Genomic DNA, 7088 nt, shown 5'->3' with positions numbered 1-7088 from the left:
ACCAGTATCTGGATCTTCCTTTTTTTGGAGTGTCCAAACTGATGGTCATACCCCTTCTAGATGGAGGTTTTTCTGGCCCCACTACTGTTGTTTCTGTTCATGAGGTGCCCTACGACATTGGTTTCTGCTATATCCATCTCCTTCATTTTCACTGTCAGCCTTTAGGTGTTCTCCAGAGAGATGGGACGTGTAGATTTGAGTCCTCTCTCTAAGTTTGGCCTCTATTACCAGGTTAGTAGAGAAATTAGGGAATTTGGGCTTCTTTCTGCCTGATTTCTGAATTCCAGAGAGATTCAAATGAGATATAAAGATGGGAGTGCTCCGTGGGGCAGCTGTGATTGATTGTGAAGAGAGAAAGAGTTTTAGACACAGTAGGAGACAGATACCTGGTCATCAAAAGGCAGGTAGTTGTGGGCCAGAATAGTCCTGGTTCTAATTTGGCTCCTGTATTTGCTAGGGAATAAGGAAGGAAGGAAGGAAAAAAAGACAGAGCGAAAATACTGGTTGATTATTTTTAAATGAGTTCAAGAAGATCATTTTAAGCACAGAGGTATCTCTGCTATCTCTCCACTGTCAAGTACCTTTTGGAAGTAAGCTCTACATTGCTATTTCATCTGCACTGAAGTATAGACCCTAAAGGCCAGGTGATAATGGCAATGTGCAGCTAAGAATCCCGAGCAATCCTACAGACCTCCATTAGGACATGCCATATTTACCCCAATTTAGCTCTAATTATGCTCTAGCAGTAAGAAAAAAACAAAACAAACAAACAAAAAACCCACAATACAGAACTAAGGATCATTCATAGTATAAGGCTACAGAAACTGCACCATGTGCAATCTTGAGTAGATCGTTAAGGTCAAATGGCTACACTAAATTGCTATTTATGCTTGCATTTAGCATGTAGACTTATACTGCAGTCATCCTTCTGGACATTAAAGCAATAATAAATCAGCCTGCAAATACATCCTGAGAAATGTTAATATTGGGCAGGATGAGGCTTTTCAATGCTCCACTGTATTTTTCCCTGCAAAAAGAAGTGTTTTTTAAGTCAAAAGGGCCAAATTTGTTGGCACATTCAAATAAGTAGAATCTTGCTGATGATAGTAGAACTGCACTAATTTATATCAGCTGAAAATTTCACATTTTACATGGACATCAATAACTTTTTTACAGCTTCAGCTATTAAAATTTATTATTTGGAAATTCTTAGACTATATTTATTGAACAGAAGTGGTTCCCTTGCCATCAGGGAGATATTTAAATAACCATGCACCTGCCTCCAAAAAAAAAAAAAAAGCCTCCATAATAGTTTAGCAATAATTCTGATTCTGAGCAGCTTTAGAAGCTTAGAGGTTAGTGTGAAGGTTGCTGTAAAATTACTATTTACCATCTGAATATGAAAACCACGCAAAGCAATACATACACACATCTCTCTCTCTACATGTAAGCTATGTTTTATTGCATTTTTGTTGAATGAATATTAAATATTAGATTTGCTACTAGTTTTAGCTGCAATGTCTCCTATTAAAAACATGAAAAGAAAATCCGCATGCTTTCATTGCTTAGAAATGCCCTTGTTAAATCTTAATGTATTCTGTTTCCCCATCCGAAAAACTAGATTTTAAAAAGATGATAATGAGTTTAATTTTATCATAAAGCCTGTGAACAGCAGACACCGCCCTGTGAAATAAAGTAGTTCCAGAGCCATTTGCTGTGTGCTAGTGATGTTAGATAACATTATGCAGTCTGTACTCTGAGAATGAGTGCCTTCAAAATTCTGTTTTAGAAGTAAAATCAATAGTATGTCACAACTGAAAGTCTGCAGCGAATTGGCAAATACAGTTCACCTTGATCAATAATTTGTGCTTTTAAAGCTAATTAGCAAAAGGTAGAAAGAATGAAACTCATTTAAGTGAAAGATAACTTTCTTTTGCTTTTGTTTCTTGTAGTTTCACTGTTTTTTATGATTTTTATTATTATGTGTACAAATATATAAAAGTCTAAAGCTTTCATTTTCCTTTCTGGAACAACATTTGAAATAATACAAAAATCCACCATTTTCCTTTTAAGTCTATCTCCTTTTTCTATCTATTTATTTGTTTTTATATAAGTGTGGGTGTGTTTGACAGAAAAGTATAAATGTACCCAAATTTATTTATTTCTACTATTATTCTGTTTCTTAAAAAAGAAGCTAATTAAAGAGAAAATCATGAAAAATATTTGATATACTTCCCTTAAAAAATGTTTTTGTTCTTTCCTAGTAAATAAATAGAAAAATGCAAATCTGTTTTTACATAGAAGCAGCATGCATGTACCTTCAAACTATTTTATATGAAATTATATCATCCTATTTCCCACAATAAACATTTTCTGTAAAAATGCTGCACATTTAATTCTAAACTGCCTTACACATTTTGCAGTTTGCAATACATCACATTACAGATAAACAGTAAAAAATTCCACACTACATCTTTTTTTTGTAGCTTTATTTAAATTTATCTATAAGAATAATTCTAGTGGGAAGATACTCATTTCTGAATGCATGCCGTAGAATCTTCTGAATTTAAAATGACACCTTTTATATTTGAATAGTTGGATTAATATATTAAGTTATTGCGATAACTATTATATTTTATTGCTATTATTAATAACATTTTAAAATGACCTTTCAAAAAACTTACTTACTGTCTACAGTCTTGCCAGTGAGTGTGCTTCTGAACGCAGCATTACCAGACCAGACTGGAGATTTCATGTTACTTTCTGCATTTCAAGCCTTAATATTAAACACTTTTCCTTGCCTAGTATTAGTTTCATATGTTAATATCATTTTTTATTAACATAATACAAATATCACTTGCAGTACTACATCCTTCATTGCTAGCGGCTTTCATATCAAATGTCACAGCAAATTTTATATTCACTAATAGATTACGACTTGTACATTGTATTAGTGAAAGTGAACAGTATTACAGAATGACACTAAAATTAAAGAACATACTGTACAACAGCACATAACACTATGTTAAATTACCTACTACTTCTGACCCACTCTCTATCCTCTCTTAGACTGCAAAATGGTATCAGAAGTTCTGTTAGATATTTTATTGCATTTTCGGAGAAAACTTCACCTTTCAAGAACCTCACTATATCCATTGTCAAAATATCACATTATACAATTCACTGGAAGTGAACTTATTGCTAAATACCCATTAGGTTCCCAGGAGATGCCTTACATTAATTGTTTAGTGAAAGCACCCTTAGGCTATCGCTAGGGAAGAACATTAAATGCATAAAAAGAGAAGTTGACAGAGATCCCTGTAGAACAAGATACATCTACTGGCTTAAAACTTCTCCACGAAGAATCCTGCGAGTCAGTATTCAAAATGGTCATTTTGGGGTTATTTTTTCTGCAGTTCCTGCTAGCACAAATACAATTAATCTGAAAAGGAGTGCTTGATCAGGAGAGATTCTTTAAAAAGTCGTTATGAAAAGACAAGCGGGGGTGCTCAACAAGGCAAAAGAAGAGATGCTTTGGGACCCGAGGTGCCTGAGTGGTATGCAGAGGTAACAACGAGAGGAAAAATGTTGTGGAGTGGATAAGAACTAATGCTATGGATGAGAAAAAAAAAAAAAAACTTTTTTCATAAGTAAGATGGTTAGGAGAGAAAGGAGGTAAAATGAAGACAGAAAGGAGAGACAGGATGGTTATTAGATGAGGAGTCCCCAGAAAAGCTGTACTAATGTGCAACTGCTCAAGGGCAAAGAGTCAAGTACAGAATGAAAGGGCAAGAATTTTAGCAGCTAGTCTCGTCATATTTTCCAATCTGCAAAATCCTTTTCAGTACATTTTTTTTCTTTTATAGTGACAGCTGATAGATCACTTTTTTGATTATGCATCTGATACCGTTTCATGCATTTCATTATGCTATTTTTTATTTAAAATACCATTGAAACAAACATATATTAAACCAAATATTTTGCTTATCAACACTGTAGCAAAGCAGTGCTTTGTGGATTTGGTATTGCTGCCAATGTACCACAAGAGGGGGCACTAGTTAAACAAGACACAATAATGTAACTTATTTTTCTCTTTTTTTTTGTCACTCATAAACACAGGAAAAAATATTATTTCTCTGCTGTGCTGGTATATGATGATATTACATTGTGCATATTTATTCCTATTGATGTAATTAATGGAAGAGTAACTACCATGAAGATATATTGTAGAAAGTATATAGAAGCCTGAGTATCTTCATAGGTAAAAAAGAAAATAAAATTTAGATTTTGTTCACATTCTCCTTAAGCAAAACATTTGCCAAAGAAGAAAAGAAAATATTCTTTATATTGGGCTGAGTTTCAGGTCTATATATAACCCACTTTTGAAAACACTGTCCTCTTGGATGTCTACATTTTCAGCTGTTAGTGCCTTGCAGCTTATGGAGTGATTTTGTCTTTGTACAAAGTATACACAAATTATATTATTCTGAGTTTCTGGATTCTGAATTCTTATTTTGTGCAGGTAAAAATGCCTACAAAGCTGTAGAAATCAAGCATATGCACTTTGACACATGTAAGCAGCTCAGTCTGCTCAGGGGTTCTCTCCAAACAGCCCAAGGAGGTGGGAAGTATCATGTCTAGTTTCATGTTTGGGGAGTGAAGGCAACCCAGGGCCAGAACTCAAAGATCTTCAACTCCCGCTGAAATCCCTGGTGTTCAGGCAACCCCACCTATTTGAGTAGCCGAGCCTGCATGTTTTGCCCTAAACTATAGGAAATGTCAAGAAATTGAAATGAGGGATCCCAAATTCTAAAGTGGAAGATTAAATTATTTTCCTGTAAGCATAATGCCTAGCCCTAAACTGACTCAATTCTCATTGACTTCATTGAAGCCCAGTTCCACAGGTTCTTGGCCAAGCTCCAGGGCTCTCACATTTGGTGGTGCTTTTCCTAATACATAATGTGAGCTGTTCCAAGGGATGGATACATGGTACATGGCTTTTTTTTTTTTTTTTTTTTCATTAAGTATTTTGGATCAGGATGAATACAGGACTTACTTAGGAAATAATCAGTTTATTGAAAACTCCCTGCTGCAGATGGTCCCACCAGTTCACCTGTGTTGAAGTTCTGGGTAAATTAGGACAGTGACTCAGAAAATGGAGTGTTCTTTTTTGCAAGCACTGCAGTGAGCTTTGTTCACATCCTGACCCAGTGCCGCCATAATTATGTAGCACTAACCAAACTGCCACCATAATTATAGCTTGGTTTACTAGAGAAAAACAAAACCAAAGCCAATACATTTTAACATGCTGGACTGCAAAGTGCTTCACAAACACCTCAGCCATCCACATAGTCGAGGGAGGAAAAGATGAGGAAAATGAAAATGAGAAAGAACTTCTGTAGCCACAAAACAGCAACCAACCATCCTTCAAGGAAGATCAGATCTCTAGTTACAGTTACACTGATTTAAGTAATAATGAACCCATTTCAGTGCTTGTACTGGAGAGGGTGATATAAGTCTGATGATTAGATTATAACATGTTTATTTCACACAGAATCACAGACTGGTTAAGGTTGGAAGGGACCTCTAGAGATCATACAGTCCAACCCCTCTGCTCAAGGAGGGACACCTAGAGCACGTGGCACAGGGTGGTGTCCAGAAGGGTTTTGAAGATCTCCAGGGAAGGAGACTCCACAACCTCTCTGAGCAGCCTGTGCCAGGGCTCTGTCACTCTCACAGGAAAGAAGTTCTTCCTCACATGGAGATGGAACTTCCTGTGTTTCAGCTTGTAGCCATTACCCCTTGTCCTGTCACTGGCCGCTCCCGAGAAGAGTTTGGCCCCATCTTCCCTACATTCAGCCCCTCAGGTACTTATACATATTGATCAGATCTCCTTTCAGTCTTATTTTCTCTAGGCTAAACAGACCCAGCTCACTTAGTCTTTCCTTATAAGATAGATGCTCCAGTCCCTTAATCATCTTTGTCACTCTGCGCTCTCTTTGGCACTCTACCCTCTCTAGAAACTCTACAACCCTCTTGTACTGGGGAGCCCAGAACTGCACCCAATACTCCAGGCCTCACCAGAGCTGAGCAGAGGGGCAGGATCCCCTCCCTCCACCTGCTGGCAACGCTCCTCCTGATGCAGCCAGGATCCCATTGGCCTTCATCTAACATGGGCTAGGCTGTGAAAACAGCACAATCTCTCTCATGAAGAGGCACTCATCTGATGAAAAAGAAGAATGATGGTTCCTTTTGTAGCTTAGAGTTTGAGCAGCAGAGGTCCAAGCTCCTGCTCTGTAACAGACTATCCACATGATCTTCATTAAGATTCTCTGGGGTAGCTTAGGGTATCATTTCAAAGGACCAGCTTCATTTCAAATAACTGCAGCTGAAAAGACGAGGTGCCACTTCCTCTTTATTTCCTGTGTCTGGTTGCTCACCTGGAGTCTTTATGTACCCTTCATAGCCTGATAATTCCTTATCAACCCTCTCAAGAGGCTCAAAAATAACCTTGTGAAAAAGAAGCAACTTCTCAGATTAGTGAGCTGAATTGTCTCATTGTGCAATTGGGCAAGCAGCACTACGAGCTGCAGGGAATGGTTGCTGGGATGAGGGAAGGGAAAAGCAAGGACAGAATAAACAGGAAAGTGGATATGCCTCTCTGGCAGCACCAAATTGTGAGCACATCTCAGGTGCCTTTGAACCGTGTCCGTTAGACAACATGGGTATGTAATGAGTAGGGCACAGGAAACATTTTTATAAAGCATCCCATGAAAAATGGCTGATTTTTTGAGGTCCCTTCTGACCAAGGGCTGTCAAGTAGACAGAAAAGAATGTGGAGAGGAGGGTGTTTTTCGACCTCAGGCTGCTCCAGGCACAAAGGGTTCATAGGCTTTTAGGGACATGGTTTAGCAGGCATGGTGGTGATGGGTTTACAATTGGACATTATGATCTTGAAAGTCATTTTCAAACATAATGATCCTATGATTCTGTGGCCTGGATGTTATCTCTAATCAGAATTGCCAATCCACAACCCTCTCAAGTGAGAGAAGCAAACCGACTCCAGGCTTATCTGACAAACCTTCAAA

This window comes from Tinamus guttatus, unplaced genomic scaffold, assembly GCF_059628265.1.
Source record: "Tinamus guttatus ecotype Peru unplaced genomic scaffold, ASM5962826v1 Tinamus_guttatus_pri_ptg000055l, whole genome shotgun sequence".
Taxonomy (NCBI): domain Eukaryota; kingdom Metazoa; phylum Chordata; class Aves; order Tinamiformes; family Tinamidae; genus Tinamus; species Tinamus guttatus.
The sequence above is the reverse complement of the archived record's forward strand: the minus strand, read 5'-3'. Positions refer to the sequence as shown.